Below are 18,627 nucleotides of genomic sequence, written 5' to 3'. Positions count from 1 at the left end.
AACAAGTGAACACAACAACACACTGGTGTAGAAGGCATGGGTATAGGCTACCGAAATATTAAGGAAAGGTATATTCATAAATACATATTTGAATAATATAGTAAATATTTTTTTAGTCCTGCTGTATTAATTTTGTCCTTGATCCCATGTTTTTCTCTTGTCTAACATTCACGTTTTTACAGATGAATATAAATAAAATATGTCATTTTAAGACACTGTATCTTACTATTAAAGTAATTTCGAGTTAATGAGTGACTGCTTTAAAAAAAAACTTAATCATTTTTACACAGAAATATGTTGAGGAAAATTTTTTTGTTTATCAATTTTATGTATGTATATTTTTTTTTATTAATTTATTTGCACAAATTAAAGGAAGTACAACACCAAGGACAAACTGATGCAGTGCCGGAGAAGGCAAAAAGCCAGTATGGCTTATCTAAAGCCTCCACCAAAGAAAGATAAAAAATAACCAAAGAATGCAAACACAATATAATACAACTCATACAAACATTAATAAAAGAAAAAAAGAAAAAAACAAACAAAATATGTCATGATAATACTGGTGATAAAACAGCAAGCACTTCTCAGTAAAATAAAAATACAAAAAAATATAGAAACAACCAAGTGCACAAACTAGTTCATTAGCAGACCTCTTAAAACTCTTTTAAAACTCTCTACTGAGGTGCATTGTCTCGCCTCATGAGAAAATCTATTCCATATCTGTGTACCTTTAAATCTTATTGAAAATTGGCCTCTACATGTGGTAAAGTTTGGAGGATGGAGATCCATTACCTGCCTGGTATTATGGGCATGAACAGCTGAGTTAGCTTTAAAGTATAACATGAACTGACCAGGAATCTAACCTTCCAATGAAAATATTATATATAATTTGTACATGAAAACACATATTTGGAAGGTGTTAATGTCAAAAATGTAAAAAATCTGCAGTTTCTTAAATAACATAGCTGAAGATGTCTGGGAACCTGAACGAGTCGCTATCCTGACAAACCGTTTCTGGAGAATTAAAATTTTATGTAGCTTTGTAGGAAATGTGCTCCCCCACACCATGTTAGAATAAGACAAATACGGATAGATTAAACTGTAATATAGGGTACGGAGACATTTTGGAGTAACAAGATGACTAATCCTCCTTATTATGCCAATTGACTTGTTAATTTTGCCACAAACATAGTCTATGTGTCCTCTCCAACTCAAACCTTCATCAATAATAACTCCTAAAAATTTGTTGTTGTTGTTAACTGAAGCATCTCAACAGGCCCAATTCTAATTTGCGCTAGTTCTTTGTTGTATGTTTTTTTTGCCACTGAAAATAACAAAATTACATTTCTTAATATTTAAAGATAATTTGTTTAACGTGAACCAAGCAGTGTAAGCAACTAAGCCAACATTTGCATTGCTCATTAACGTACTAAAATGTGAATGTGAAAGAACAAGGGTTGTATCATCCACAAACATGATGGGGGAAAGCACATCTGAAACACTAAACATGTATATATGTATATGTATTTAGGATAGGTAGATAACTTTATGCATAATGTTTTATATTATAAAAATTATATGTATTATATTCTTTAAATGAGAATAATTTTTAATTATATGTCCATATCCCACCACACCTGAGAAACTTCTTTTCTGATCTCTATTTCGGTGCAATTTACTATTGTACAGCTTTGGCCAATAAATAATTGGTTCATTACATATAGTTTGCAAAGCATTCATCATCCAATTAGTTATGGTGATGTTTTAGAATAACGCGTCTTAACCACAATTCATGTATATAAACCTACCCATCTTTGTTGAATTTGTCATTTTGGCTGTCAATATAGATAAGGAAATGTTTAAAACCTTGTATGAATTTAAAGAATCTGGAAAGGTTCCTCATGGTGTTTCTAAAAAAAAAATGAAAAATATGTCCTTAAAAGGGCACAGACCTATACAATGAGAGGTGAGTTAAGTAACACTTAGTGATTTCTCTGTCTCTTTATGATCAAAACATACTACTTTTAGATGAGGTCTTATACTATATTATACAGTGAGGTTTTTATTTGCCCTAGATGTAAACACCCTTAATTTTGCACTCCCATGCATGATATTAATGAAAGAAAATATGAAATTAGGCAGTGTCAAATAAAAAACAAAATTAAATGAATCAATTTGCTAGAGTTTTGTCTCTGTTTTATTACAATTAGGTGCACTTACCTTTGGAATGGTACATTCAAAACGACAAATTGCACAAACTGAGTATAACATTACTTTAGTTGGACCTTGCTATGTATACATCAATACAATTGAAATAATTATCACTTAATTTGACCAACGTTCTAAAGCATTGCTAGAAAACAACTGTTAAAGCAACTGAAGCCTAACATTTATGATAACCTTTGACAGTTGTGTATCAAAAAGATTTTCAGTTAAGCGTAAAGCAACATCCAAAAAGCTTCCAACAACATGCAACTCCAAGTTCGTATGTTGTCTTGAGTTATCATATATCATATAAAAGCTATTTCAATAATAACCTACAGACAACTTTGGGAGACAGAATCAAAACACAAGAATATATCTGTAAATATTTATTTAAACATACAATAATAGACATTTAAAAAGCTTAATCTCAGAAACGAATAGTTATAGTTTAGGACGCGATCTGAGGCGCTCACGCTAATAATTTCTGTTCCACTCGCTTGTATTTGTCGCCCCGCCCACGCTAATGGTCTCGTGAATATTCATGATAGCTCCACCCATTGGAACCAAATATTTCAGGAACTGAATATATTGTAACACCGGAACGGTGACATGTGATGAGTGCACGCAGGGCAGCGCACGCAGTGGGGCTCGGGCACGAGACATGAAGGCATCTGATTGGTTCTTTACATTCGCACCGAATGGCAGTGATTGGTCAGAGTTTTTACTGTCCTGCAGCTGCTACAGAGGTCTGATTTTTTTCATTCCTTTTTCTGAACACATAATGTATTGACTACTCTCAGGATGGAAGGACCATTTCACCCAGTATAAAAAAAAGTGTTTCTGAACAGGATTACCTACCCTAGTGAGTGAACTTCCATTTCAGGCCAGTGTTTACTTGGCTGCATGTTAAACGGCCACTTGTGACATCACAATCCAGTAGCTGCCACTTTCTGTACAGTAGAAAACACATTTTCTTGTGTGTTCCAATGGTGTGATTGTTGATGTAAAATTTGTAATGGATTTGTGTTTATTGTACATTGTGCCTATCTTTAACATTGTATAAACTTAAATTAAAAATACTTAAATCACAATTACAAAAGTAGCCATTTGTACACTGCATACTCAAATCTATTTTAAGTAGATCAACATAAGTATGTTTTCTTTAAATACACAAAAACTTAAAAGGACTTGTAGTGTACTTTTTAGAAATATGTTAAACGTGTGCTTGTTTTTAGCATATTTCTTAAAAGTGTAATTAATCATATATTTATTACCAATGTACTTATAGTGCACTTGTTAGAAATATATTAAAAGTATGCTTGTTTTTAGCATTTTTTTTAAAGTGTATTTAAGCATACATTTATTATCAATGTACTTATAGTGCACTTGTTAGAAATATATTGAAAGTATGCTTGTTTTTAGCATATTTCTTAAAAATGTAATTAAGCATATATTTATTACCAATGTAGGCTACTTATAGTGCACTAGTTAGAAATATATTAAAAGTATGCTTGTTTTAAGCATATTTCTTAAAAGTGTAATTAAGCATATATTTATTACCAATGTACTTATAGTGCACTTGTTAGAAATATATTGAAAGTATGCTTGATTTTAGCATATTTCTTAAAAATGTAATTAAGCATATATTTATTACCAATGTACTTATAGTGCACTTGTTAGAAATATATTGAAAGTATGCTTGATTTTAGCATATTTCTTAAAAATGTAATTAAGCATATATTTATTACCAATGTACTTATAGTGCACTAGTTAGAAATATATTAAAAGTATGCTTGTTTTTAGCATATTTCTTAAAAGTGTAATTAAGCATATATTTATTACCAATGTACTTATAGTGCACTTGTTAGAAATATGTTAAAAGTATGCTTGTTTTTAAATATATTTTTAGAAAATATACTAAAGTACTATTATTTTAAAGTGTGTTAAAAGTTGTATTATAAAAATAGATAAAAAGCATGATGCTAATATACTTTTAATATATTTAAAGATAGTATATTTTTTTTAAATATATTTGCAATGTACTATTGAAAAAGGGAATATATTTCAAATATAATAAAGTATACTTTTTTTTCACCAGGGCTTGCTCGGTTCCGAGCGACGGGTTCCGCCAAGAGTGACTATGTGAGTCAGAGTGAGTGCAACAGCGAGTGTGTGTGTGTGTGCGTGCGAGAGCAATTGTGTGTGTGCGAGTGAGCGATTGTGTGTGCGCGAGTGAGGGAGCGAGCTACAGTGTGTGTGAGTGTGTGTGCGCGAGTGAGTGAGCGAGCTACAGTGTGAGTGTGTGTGTGTGTGCGCGCGCGCGCGCGAGTGACTGTGCTCGCTCGCTCACTCACGGTACGTTCACACGGGGCATCAGCGTCAACGCTTAATGAGTGAGCGAGCGAGCACAGTGCGTGTCTGTGTGTACTTGAGTGAGTGCCTGTGTGTGCGTGAGACGGCTCGCGGTGACTGGTCGGAAAGCAACGTGTAATCTGACATATGTCTTGTCCATCCACGACATGACAGGATTTTAAGGAGTCAAAATCGTGTAATCTGACACCGTGACTATCGTAACAGACACAAAATTCTTGTAATCTGAACCAGGCGTATGATCACCGTGAATCATTTTACCCAAACATTGGAGTGTTCGTGCTCAACTAGCAGAGGCGGAATCTATGCCGGTGAACCGAACAATGGTATAATGATTCAGTTCGACTCCCAAGACAAGACGATGCTCACCCGACTGGCCAATAGGATCGTGGCCCCGCCCATGACACAATTCTCACAGTCAAAGCAGAATCCTGACACCTATGGGGTTAGAAATCTAACCCCATAGACACCAGAGCAAGAAATTGCATCAAGAGCAAAGAAAAGCGTTTTGAGAGAAACACTTTTTTTTTTTTAGAGAAAATGTTTTCACACTGATAGCAAAAAATATATATATATATATGAGTTTTTTTCAAAGTATTTTGAGAGAGATTTTTTTTTCTCAGAAATAATAAAAAAAAAATCGAATTCATATTTTTTTTTGTTCTGAGAAAATACTTTCTCTCAAAAAATTTTTTAGTCTCAAATATTATAATTTTTTGCTATTGGTATGAAAACTTTTTCTCTCAAATATTTTTTTTCTCTCATAAAATGCTTTTTTGCTATCAGTGTGATAACTTTTTCTCTCAAACTTTTTTTTCTCTCTCAGATTTATTTTCTTGCATGTAATAAAGACACAATTCTCTCTCCATATTAACAGCACCTTTATTTTTCACAGCACCTTTTCCACAATCATTAGTGATGAAAGGATGTGCATCTGAATTTGTATGCGAGTCGTCAGGGATGTTTGGACCTCATGATAATGTCACATGTTGTGAGGGGAATCTGTGTAATGCTGTAGAGAGAGTCTCTCAGAGCTTCTTGTTTCTCTGCTGTTCTCTGATATTTTACTTCCTCCTGAACTGAGTTCAGATTCTACAGAAACACCCCCCCCCCCCCCACACACACACACACACACACATATATATATATATGTTTCACTCAAATTGTTCTACTGATCTGATAAATTTGGAACCAGTGTGTGTTTTCAAATGTTAAAAAAATATGCAACAATTTATTGCATAAATATATTCAGACCACAAGAAACATGTTTAATATATAATGTTTCAAAGAAAATAAAGAAAATTAACTATGCATGTCCAGACAGAGTTTTTAAATCCACATTAACAAATGATATATTCTTTGAAATAAGCACAGACACTTACAAGAAACATAATGCATTTCCTTTGCTCATTGTACCCACACAACCACACACACTCTTACTCTCTCACTCACTCACTCACTCACTCACTCACTCACTCACTCACTCACTCACTCACTCTCTCTCTCTCTCTCTCTCTCTCTCTCACACACACACACACACACACACACACACACACTCCCCCCCCCCTCTCTCTCTCTCTCTCTCTCTCACACACACACACACACACACACACACATTTGTGTGACTATCTTAGTGAGGATATTGCATATAATATCAGGTTAATATTTTCTATGGCCTAACCCAACTCCTGCCCCTAAACTTACCCATCACAGAAATATGTGTGAAACACTATGTTTTGTATGAATTATAATCCTTTTTAAGGTGCAGTAAAATGTAAAATGTGCATAATTTTTGCAGTCATGGTGGGGACTTTCCATTTACTATTATAGGTAGATAGTCTAACAAAGAGATTTGCAAACTGTATTTGAGGTTGTGACTCATTTTTGGTGTGGGTTTCAGAGTGGGAAAGGTGGGTTGCACATAGTCACTTAAGTAAAGCTAGTAAGCACTCTCCTCTGCTGAGATCTTGAGAGATCTGTTAGTGTTTAATGTTCTGTTGGGATAAAAAGTATTTCTGTTATCTGAGTTTTGTGGGTCTCCATTGTGCTGAAGAGTAGAGACTGTGCTTCAGTCCAGAAGAACAAGAAACACTGATGATATGCTGAATGTTGCTTTAATTAAAATGCAGTAGCAGTATTACAGTGAATGTATAACTACTGTACATTTACGTATTCTTTTTTATTATTTTATTCGGTCAAGTTTTAGACATGCACAAAGTAGGGATGCAAGTCTCATGAAGGCTTTCTCCTGATTGTGCCGGAATAGAGTCAAAGCTTCGAGAGTGTTGAGAACAGCGCCATCTGGTGTTTAGTAGAAAATAAAGCAGCCAAAACCCTGTAAAAAGAAGCTTCCTCGGACGCAACAGCCACCATACAGTATATTCCATAGACAGTTTCATGTTACGGCACAAATAAAAGCCTAACAGTGTGTGTTTAATTTATCTCTGTGATAAATTAATTTAAACATTAAGTTGTGGCAATTTAATGGCGGTACGAATATCAATATGATGTGATGAATAACGTACACGTATAGCCTATGAATTGCATATGGCAAATATTGTATTTTCCTGAAATAATTTGTATTCTTTATATTAATTGTATGACTGGGTATTTAACCCTCAGTTTGTATTCAAAACCCTATAACACTTGATGTTCCCAGACAAAAATGGCTGGCCTATAAAAAATAGCTTATACATAACTTATTATGCTATATTATCACCCAATATTGGATTCAATCTTTTTGTCAACTTGTTTTCTTTCAATTAGGACTATTCAATTTCAGTTTTCTATTTCTATTTGCATCTGATTAATCGTAGGCCTCATTTATCTGAGAGTAGGTATCTTTTTTTAGTAAAAAAAACCCCATTATTTATGAATAATTTTCACAATATTAAATAAAATATGAAAAAAAATTGCACTGTTGATCACACTAGTCTACTTTAATGTTTAACCAGGTAGTTTGTTTTGAAAAACTTTTATTTCGTACAAAATGTTATACTTGTAATGTTCACGGTCAAAAATGGCCGGCCATTGAAAGTGAATGGGAGAGACTGAAAATAAGAGAAAAAATACGTTTTCAGGAGCATTTTCATTATGTTCATGTGCAGATGTGCATGCAAACATCGAGCCCTTGGACATGTGCACGTGTGGATACATGCATACCCACACACTGCCCACACACTACCCACACACACACAAACACACTACCCCCCCCCCCCCCACACACACACACACGTTACTTTTAACACACTGCTGGTGGTTCCCATATTTCCGAGCGGTGTTAATTTAACATTGGGGAGCTTACTGTGCAGACATTGTTTTTGTGTGTCTATAAAGGCATGCAGAGAAGATTCACTTGCTACTGAGAACTCAGGAAATGGACAGACGCCACACAGAGAGCTACATCAAGGTTTGACTTTATTAATTAATAAGATACATGTTATTAGTTTGTTTTCAATTATTCAATGTCTATATATATTTTAAAGTTCAGAATCAGAATTACAGAGTAAAATACTGCACACTAAAATTGTACTGTAGGTACAACCTTTTATATAATAAACATTTATAATAAACACAACAGGATCAACACATTTTACAAACTAAATAAATTTAAACATATTACAGCTGTAATTTATAATATGAGGAACAGTCTAGTGTTAAATTTGAAGTTAAGAGTTCGGTGTTCTTCAAAATGTTCAAAAATGTAACTTTTTTTTTATTTGCAAATGTATTATCAAAGGTCTGACTGTACAATATATCGTCACCTTCCTAAAATAATTGGTCATAATCATTTTTTGATAAAAAATATTTTTTTTGTATAAGTCATCATCTCATGATACTGGCCACCTCTGGTAAAATCGCCCACATCCTCAGTTGAACAGATCACGCAGTTCTACCTGTAGTGTAATGGCCTAGAGTGTGACTTAGGCCGTTTTATTTAGCCTAAGTCAAAATACAATGAGACTTAGGCAATTTTACAAGCTTTTCAAGATGGTAGCTGCATCAAGAAGAACGAAAATCTACTCGGCCTCTGAAGTTAGGTTCAGTTTTTTGTGTTTTCTGAGAAACCTGAAAAAATTACTTGGGCAATTATTTTAGGAAGGTGACGATATGCAGATAAGAAAACACTTAACAATTTTATTGGGACTGTGGACTCACATTAACTCACATAACTAATGAGCCATAACTGTTGTCATATTGTCAAACATGTAAGATGATACATGCCAAATTGTCTCATATTTGAAACCTTCTGTTCTCATCAAACTCTTCCTGTTAGCTGGTGGCTTTCTGAAATGTACCACAGCGGTTTCATTAATGTCACGTGATTCGCTACCCAGCTAACAGAGTTTTGTTATAAGAACATTCTCCAAATATTCAGTGTTGGTTTTGGGAACGTAAAAAAATGTCCAGTTTTCTTGACGTTAGAGGAACATGTTTTAAATATGATGTTCCTCAAAAGTTCTTTCAACTTCATTTTGATTAACAATTTAACATTCTAGGAACGTTGATTTCTAACATTCCGAGAACATACAAATGTCTAGTTTCCTGAATGTTCACAGAATGCTATTTGAAGGTTAGTATGATGATGTTCCTGAAACATTATTTCAATCATTCAAACACCTGCTGTGAACAAGCACTGAAAGAAAGAGTAATAAGAACACAAACTACAACTTTATTTAGCCACAGCCTTAGAGTAACTGGTGATAAAAGACATTAACTCCCTGAAGATCTGATTAAACAACTCCACAAACAGCATTACAGCTTCACTTATTAACCAGACTGACTTTATTTCTGTCACACGTCTACAGTTCTTAGTGAGAACTAACAGAGGTTTAGATGTTGATGAATGATCGTTTCATTTGACGTTACCATTCGGTGATCAGAGTTTACTTTAGTTAGTCTCTTGACCCTTGACGTTTGTCAAGATGCTATTTTTTAGTTATTGTAGGTGTTTTCAGAAAACATTTCTGCATTGATAAGATAAATCAAATTAACATGACACCATTATGGTGATTAGTGTTTCCTTTAGTTGGGCAGTTTGATTTTTGGCTTATTGTGTGGACCTTCCGACCCACTATAGTAGCTTTCTAGTAATCCTGAAGACATTGATTAGCTGGTTCAGGCATGTTTAATTAGAATGTTTGCATGTTGGGAGCCACCAAAGTATAAAACCAGCATGTATTGTGGCATGAAGCATGTCACCATTGTTGAGATTCAAATGCTGACTCTTGATGTCTGTGTGTTTAAAAAAGAAAATTCCTACTTTGTATTTAAAATTCTAAATTTTTAACATTTGATCTGTTGCAAGAAAGTATTCGGTCAAGTCAAGTCACCTTCATTAATATAGCACTTTTAACAATATAGATTGTTTCAAAGCAGCTTTACAGTGATAATAATAGGAAATTCTTTTGGCTTTACAGCAGCTCTAGGATAAAGTTATTGTCCAAGTTAGTTTTGATTGTTTCACTTCTGTCGCAACGATCATTAGTTATTAACCTAGGGGCCGCTAACACCCTTAATGTGTTCAGGCCGTTCATTTGCACAAGACAGTGCCTGGTGGGTCGAGAATGCAAACCATAAAATAGGTTCCAAGGTACAAGCCTTGAAAAACTTTGAGAAAAAAAAAAGTTATCTCTGCACAAACTTCTAAAACACGAACCTGTGAGAATGCTGACAGCGTGCACATGCGCATCACATGTTTAGTCTATAGGTGTGCGTGTTTGAATATATATGTGTGCAGGTGTGTATAGTCCTTCTTTACAAACCAACCCTCAACAAACTACTTTTCTGGCCTTAAAAATGTATAATACAGATTTATTTTTCGCTTCCACATAGCCACATGACCCGGATTTATCCCATCAACGTTTTATCTGTAGAGAGGTAAAGGGAAAGGAAAGAGGCCTTCACAGGGGAGAGACTTGTTGACACTTCAGGACTGTATTGTCGTCGTGTCCAGTTGCAGATCACAGGAAGTTTAGACGGTAATGTTTTATGGAATCTTTCGTTTCAAGTCACCATTATGGTGGTCAGTGTTTGCTTTAGTTCTTGGCCCTTATTATTTTTATTGTTAGTTTTTCTCTGACTGTTTCAACATTGTGTTTATAAAGCACATTTGTGCACACAATGGTGACAATAATCAAACTAGTGACAAACAGATCAACTATCAACAACACAAAACAAGCTTCTAAAGTCAGAACAAAACAATAGCAAAATAAAAGCAAACAGGAAAAACTAATGAAAATTACAGGACAATTCAGCTGCATAATTTATTCATGTTGCAATGCATGATGTCAGCCATTGATGCGTTCTGATTGTTGGCTCCCATCATGCACTTCAATATGAAGCATTTGTGTGATTGTCACCATTGTTGAGATTCATATGTAGATTCTTGATGTCTGTATGTGATTCTGTCTCTTTTGCATTTATTTGATCAAAAATACAGTAAAAACTGTAATATTACAATTTAAAATAGGCTATCTGTTCCCTTTCGTCAGCAGGGAACTCCGACGCCTCGTCGGGGGAGTTCCCCTGATGAATTGAGATCACGCTAGAGAGCCAATTGCCTTCGAGAGAGTTAACAACGAGCCAATGAAAGAGAAACTGAATTGGCATGCAATATTTGCATTCCGCGGCCCGCCTACCAGCGCGGGTATAAAAGGCGGAAGTAAACATTGCGCAATGCTTATCGCCTCGGAGCCGAACAGGATTCATCACTGAAGTTTGCTGCTGTTTCCTTCGCCTGAGAGTGTCAAAAAGAGTTTGTTTCAACGAGTCCTCTTCAAGGAAAGAGTCCTCTCTCTGCCGGTGTTACAGCGCTCATCAGCGATCGCCGCTTCCTGCTGCCAGCCGTATTGAGTGCCCACACGGGCTTACAGTTTCCCCGTGTGTGGCCGCGGTGGGTCCCTGTGTGCTTCGGCACGTAAAAGAGAGGTTCTCTCTCTTTTCTAAAAGAGGTGACCTGCGCCTTTACGGGTGACCTGCGCCTTTGTCTACGTGACAAAGATGTCATCAGGCGATAAGATGTCATCAGGCGATAAGCATTGCGCAATGTTTACTTCCGCGTTTCTGGATGCGGTAGACTTCTGTCGCAGGGTGATGGTCACAAATACTGTGTCTCGTGTTTGGGCTTAGCACACGCAGAGGCAGCATTTGTGAACGAGTCATGTTCTCATTGTGGGAACATGACTCTGGCGGCGCTCCGCTCAAAACTAAGAATCCTTCAGCAGAAAGTTGCTGAGGGTGTCCCTTCAGTCTACACCCGTTCTAGTCCGTCTGCTGGTTCAGTCCAGCGGGCGGCTACTTCGGCTGTGGCTGTTGGTGAGCGTATGAGGGTTACAGTGCGGAATATCTCGCCAGGTGAAAGATCCTCACGAGGTTCCCACTCCTCAGTAGCGCCGTTGCCATCAGTGCCCCCGTTGGAGCCGCTGGAGCCGCCCCGTGCGGTTCCGGTAGTCTCCTTCGGGGCGCCACTTGACGATCCGATGTCTATCGCTGCATCGGAGGGAGAGCGGTCATCCTCAGGTGACGACTCGGCGGGTCTACCCCCTTCGGGTGTGGTGGCTGCGGCCGAGCCGGATCCTGAGTTGGCCGCTATGCTTGCCCGGGCGGCTGCGAATGTCGGGCTCGTGTGGAACCCTCCACCGTGTTCCGAACCTTCGCGGCTTGATGATTGGTGTATCGGGGCGGCCCGCGCTGGTTCTCAGCGTCCCGCTCAGGTCCCATTCTTCCCGGAAGTGCATGAGGAGTTGACGAAGTCGTGGACGGCACTTCTGACTGCCAGACATAGACCATCTCACTCCTCCTCCCTCACCACCCTGGATGGTGGAGCGGTGAAGGGATATGAGGGAATCCCCCCAGTGGAGCGATCGGTAGCGATGCAGTTGTGTCGGGATGCCCCTTCACTCCCCTCCCGCGCCTGTAGATTCTCTTCCAGTCTGACCGCGAAGGCCTACACGGCGTGTGGAGAAGCCGTTTCCGCCCTGCATGCCATGGCGTTGCTTCAGGTTCACCAGGCCAAATCACTTCATGACATGCAGCAGGGTGGTCCCGACCCAGGGGTGCTGCAGGAGCTGCGTGTGGCGACGGACTTCGCCCTACGGGCGACGAAAGTCACCGCACGTTCTCTGGGACGGGCGATGTCCACTTTGGTGGTCCAGGAGCGCCACCTTTGGCTTACCCTCTCGGATATGCGGGATTCAGAGAAAGCCAGGTTTCTGAATGCCCCTGTATCCCGAGGGGGCCTTTTCGGCGACGCGGTGGGGGACTTCGCCCAAGAGTTCTCCACCGCCCAGAAGCAGTCTGAGGCGCTTCGGCATGTCCTGCCCAGGAAGCGGACTGCTGCTGGTCCGTCTTCTGCGGCCGTGGAACCTCAGACTGCTCGTCGCCGAGGGCGCCCTCCTGCAGCCCCCTCTGCTCCTCCTCCTGGGCAGCAGTCTAACCCCAGGAGTCGGGGTGCCGGTCGCAAGAGGGCTCCCCCGCCCGCTCAGCCGTCTTCGACCCCCAAGAAGAACACCAGGGGGAAGAAGCGTTCCTGAGACGGGCGACCCGGAGGACCGAACAGCTGCTCTTCAGGAGGGGGCCTCTGCTCCTCTCCTTGGGCCGGGTGGAGAATCCTGTGTTTGTTTTTTCTGTTCCGCCGCCGACCAGCCGGTCGGTGGTACCCAAAACTTCATTAAAAGAGCAGTTTCTTCCTCCTCTGGGTCATTCACGGTTGGGTCTGCTGAACAAGCAGTCTCTCCCGTTAGAGAGTCGGACGGCAGTGTGCGCCACCCTCGGGTCTCGCCACTCTCAGTCCCCTCTCCCCAGCTCTCAGATAGCAGTGGCGCCACCTCGGTCACGCCGCTCCTGTCTGCCGCTGGGCGGGAAGGCGTCGAGGCCAGCAGCCGCCCTTGGGGCCCGCTTCTTGTCTCCTCCCCTTCTCTCGCCAGGCGACAGCCCGCAGCAGAACACTCTCGGGTCTTCTCTGCCGTCTGTCTCTCGGTGGAAGCAGGTAGGTGTTGTTCAAGTACACACTCAGACCCCGCTCTCAGCCGCTACAATGCCTCCGGAGCCGTGTCCCTGCCTTCCATCTCGCTGCCCCTCCGCGGGTACGCCGGCGGTGCGGGTGGGCTCGTTGCGGCAGTTTCTCGGAGCCTGGCTAGCGCTCCCGAGGCCGTCGCACTGGCTCATTCGCACCATCCGGCTCGGCTATGCAATTCAGTTTGCACGCTGGCCTCCCAAGTTCAGGGGCATCCACTTCACCCGTGTGCGTCCAGTGGATGCTCCTGTCTTGCGGAAGGAGATCGACGCCCTGCTGGCGAAGGACGCGATCGATCCCTCCAGCCGATATGAGGTCAGGGTTTTACAGCCCTTATTTCATTGTACCCAAGAAAGGCGGTGGGTTACGGCCAATCCTGGACCTGCGTGTATTGAATCGGGCCCTGCACAAGCTCCCGTTCAAGATGCTCACGCAGAAACGCATTTTCGAGTGCATCCGTCCCCAGGATTGGTTTGCAGCGATCGACCTGAAGGACGCGTACTTTCATGTCTCGATTCTTCCCCGACACAGACCATTTCTTCGGTTTGTTTTCGAGGGTCGAGCATATCAGTACAAGGTCCTACCCTTCGGGCTGGCCCTGTCGCCCCGTGTCTTCACGAAAGTCACGGAGGCGGCCATTGTTCCCATGAGAGAGCAAGGCGTTCGCATTCTCAACTATCTCGACGACTGGCTCATTCTAGCGTACTCGCGGGATGTGTTGTGCGATCACAGGGACATGGTGCTCCGGCACCTCAGTCGGTTGGGGCTTCGGGTCAACTGGGACAAGAGCAAACTCTCCCCTGTGCAGAGGATCTCTTATCTTGGTATGGAACTGGACTCGGTCGCCCAGACTGCGCGCCTCACGGAGGAACGCGTCCAGTCAGTGCTCAACTGCCTCAAGTTTTTTCGAGGCAAGTCAGCGGTCCCACTGAAACAGTTTCAGAGGCTCCTGGGGCATATGGCAGCCGCAGCCGCAGTAACGCCGCTCGGCCTGTTGCATATGAGACCGCTCTAGCACTGGCTTCGCGATCGAGTCCCGAGGTGGGCGTGGCAGAGCGGCAAGTTCCGGGTCAAAGTCACCCCGCACTGTCGCCAAACCTTCACCCCTTGGTCGGATCCTGGGTTTCTACGGGCCGGAGTGCCCCTAGTCCAGGTTTCCAGGCATGCTGTGGTTTTCACAGATGCTTCTGCCAAGGGCTGGGGGGCCACGTACAAAGGGCATGCAGTCTCGGGTCTGTGGACGGGGCCCCAGCTGCATTGGCACATCAACTGCCTAGAGTTGCAAGCAGTACGCCTAGCTTTGTGTCGCCTCAAGGGGTTTCTCAGACACAAACACATACTGGTCCGTACGGACAGCACTGCGACCGTTGCGTACATCAACAGACAAGGTGGTCTACGCTCCCGTCGTATGTCGCGACTCGCCTCCCACCTCCTCCTGTGGAGTCAGAAGCATCTGAGGTCGCTTCGTGCCGTTCATGTCCCCGGGGAGCTCAATCGTGTGGCCGACGAGCTTTCACATCGGTCCCCCCTTCCGGGAGAATGGGGACTCCATCCCCAGGTGGTCCAGCTGATTTGGCGAATCTTCGGAGCTGCACAGGTAGACCTGTTTGCCTCTCCGGACACGACCCATTGCCAGTGGTATTACTCCCTGACCGAGGGAACTCTCGGCATGGATGCCCTGGCACACAGCTGGCCCCAGGACCTACGCAAGTATGCGTTTCCCCCAGTGAGCCTTCTTGCACAGACTCTGTGCAAGGTCAGGGAGGTCGAGGAGCAGGTCCTTTTGGTGGCCCCGTATTAGCCAACCCGGACTTGGTTCCCAGAACTCATGCTCCTCGCGACAGCCCCTACTTGGCCGATTCCTCTGAGGAGGGACCTCTTGTCTCAGAGAAGGGGCACCCTAGTGCACCCGCGTCCAGACGTTTGGAAACTCCATGTCTGGTCCCTGGACGGGACGCGGAGGTTCTAGATGGCCTGCCACAGGCAGTGGTAGATACCATCTCTTCAGCTAGAGCCCCCTCTACGAGGCGCCTCTGTGCTCTGAAGTGGAACCTGTTTGTCGGCTGGTGTTCTTCCCACGGGGAGAACCCACGAACTTGCCCAATCAGAGTTGTGCTCTCCTTCCTACAAGAGGGCTTGGAGCGAAGGCTGTCTCCCTCCACCCTCAAAGTGTATGTTGCTGCAATATCCGCACATCACGATGTAGTTGATGATAAGTCCGTGGGGAAGCACGACCTGGTCATCAGATTCCTCAAGGGTGCTAGGAGGTTAAATCCACCTCGAGCTTAATATCCTGTCCATTAAGACAGCGCTCCTGTTAGCATTGGCTTCCTTCAAGAGGGTGGGGGATCTGCAGGCTTTTTCGGTCGATGAATCGTGCCTAGAGTTCGGGCCTGGCTTTTCTCATGTTATATTGAGACCCCGGCTCGGATATGTGCCCAAGGTTCCTACCACTCCATTCGCGGACCAGGTAGTGAACCTGCAAGCGTTGCCCCAGGAGGAGGCAGACCCAGCCCTAGCTTTTCTCTGTCCCGTCCGGGCCCTCCGGGTTTATATAGACAGAACGCAAAGCTTCAGGACCTCAGATCAGCTCTTTGTTTGTTATGGAGGCCAGCAGAAGGGGAAGGCTGTCTCCAAGCAGAGGTTAGCCCACTGGCTAGTGGATGCTATCACCAGGGCTTATGAGTCCCAGGGTGAGCCCTGCCCACCCAGGTTTGCAGGCTCATTCCACTAGGAGTGTTGCCGCTTCTTGGGCTCTGGCACAGGGCGCCTCGCTAACAGACATTTGTAGAGCTGCGGGCTGGGCGACACCGAACACGTTCGCTAGGTTTTATAGCCTACTTGTGGAACCTGTTTCCTCCCGAGTACTTGCTACGGCCAGTAATTAGAGGGAATAGGTGTGTCGGCTTGCGACGCCATTCCGTGAGTGGATACGTGCGTCTTTTTGCTCCGTTTGGTTACCCAACAAACGGCTAACCTTGTGAGTTCCTCCATCACCCCCTCCGGTGCCAGGTGTTGCGGACCGCCCGGCACCAGGTCTGCTACCTTCAGTAAGGAGTTGCTAGTAAACTGGGTGCCTTTTCCAGTGGTCCCTGCGGCGACCCAGGATTGCCACGTGCAGTTCAGCCGTGTCTTCCCCTTGACAGACTCATTCTGTCGTCCCTGTTGAGTACGCTCCTCACTCCTCCGGACTGGGACTACCTTCAAGGACTGCCATATGTTTCACTACCCTGCGTGGTTAGTACATGTGTGTATTTGAGGGCCTTCCTCTAGGCTGCCTCAGCTTCCGCAGCGTTCCCCCCCATTATTATTTTCCTTGGGGACGGGCACGCTTTCCCATTGTTATCCAATATCCACTGATTGGGTCTTGCGGAACAGCAGTATGATTCCCTAGCTAGCTCCCACAAAATTTCTGGAAACTGCTGCAGGGTAGCTTAGCTGGGCGCTGGAAGGGGCCAGCACCATGGCGTTTTGGTAGGGATCCCAATTCGTCAGGGGAACTCCCCCGACGAGGCGTCGGAGTTCCCTGCTGACGAAAGGGAACGTCTCGGTTACGTATGGTAACCCTCGTTCGCTGAGTCCAGGGAACGGAGACGCCTCGTCCCGTCGCCATGTTGCTGTACCTTCGCGGAGGACTGGACACTGTTCGGCTCCTCAGCGAAAAGCATTGCGCAATGTTTACTTCCACCTTTTATACCCGCGCTGGTAGGTGGGCCGCGCCTCGAGCTTAATATGCAAATATGCAAATATTGCATGCCAATTCAGTTTCTCTTTCATTGGCTCGTTGTTAACTCTCTCGAAGGCAATTGGCTCCCTAGCGTGATCCCAGGCTGGACTCAGGGAACGAGGGTTACCATACGTAACCGAGACGTTTTCTATGCCATAGTAAACTGTAATTTATTCATGTGATCAAAGCTGAATTTTCGGCATCAGTACTCCAGTCATGATGATGATTCATTTTAATATACTGATTTGCTGCTCAGGAAACATTTCTTAATATTATCAATGTTGAAAACAGTTTCATATTTTTGTGGAAACAATGTTACATTTTATGCAGAATTATTTGATGAACAAAGTTGAAAGAACAGCATTTATATGAAGTAGATTTTTTTTTTAACAGTGTAAAACCCTTGACTGTCACTTTTGATCAATTTAATGCATCGATCCTTGTTGAATAAAAATATTAATTTCATTACAAAAAATCTTACTGACGTCAACATTTTCAACCGTTATGTACACTTTTGGTTTGTTTATTGCGAAATAACTCCCGATTGTTTCTCTGTCATCAAGGCAAGGCTTCGTTTCCCAAACGCACTGGGCCTGTGAGCTCAGCGAAGCACCAGCATCGAACGCTCTCTGTGATTGATTGGTTTCGTCTTTTATCCAGATGACTAGGAGAAAAAGTTCTAACCTACACAATTATCCGCTAACATTCGCTTATTTTTGCACTTAGAAGCTTATTTAACGCACTGAATTGCGTGCTAAATTAATAAAAAAATACTGGTAAAAAAACCCACACATTTGGATCAATATTTTTATGTGAGGATCGATCCTTTTCGATACCACGTCAGTATCGAAAGTATCGATACTTCAGGATTGATTCGCCCACCCCTAGTGTGATTTTAAAACCTTCAGATTATTAAAGTACTGCAGGAAGTAGCTACTGTAATGGGAATTTAATAAAGCATTTGTATAATCAGTTTATAATGCTGGGTGAGATCAGTGAGTCAGGCCACTACAGAATTGTAATTTCATCATCTAAACATAACCATCATGACCTGGGCTGCGTTTCCCAAAAGCATCTTAAACCTAACTTGGCTCAAATTAGGCTTCAGATGCTTTTGGAAAACGCAGCCCAGGTCATAGTTTCTCTAGCCACAACAAATGGGCTTTATAAACACAGAGTTGGAGTAGCCAGAGAAAAACTACTATTAAAAAGTAAAGGGTCAAGGGCCCAACTAAGGCAAACACTGATCACAATAATGGCAACCTGAAACGAAACATTAAATAAAACATACCCATACTTTATGAGTCGT

The 18,627-nt window shown here is 42.5% G+C and overlaps 1 protein-coding gene across 1 annotated transcript in view; it reads left to right on the top strand.

Annotated features, from left to right (window-relative positions):
* LOC311079747 (zinc-binding protein A33-like) overlaps window positions 1-18,627 on the top strand; it is a 270,005-nt gene that overhangs the window by 243,028 nt on the left and 8,350 nt on the right. The gene's annotated exons all lie outside the window — the stretch shown is intronic.

Source organism: Abramis brama (assembly GCF_963993115.1).
Source record: "Abramis brama genome assembly, chromosome: 1".
NCBI classification, from domain to species: domain Eukaryota; kingdom Metazoa; phylum Chordata; class Actinopteri; order Cypriniformes; family Leuciscidae; genus Abramis; species Abramis brama.
This window is presented reverse-complemented; position numbering and strand designations above follow the sequence as displayed.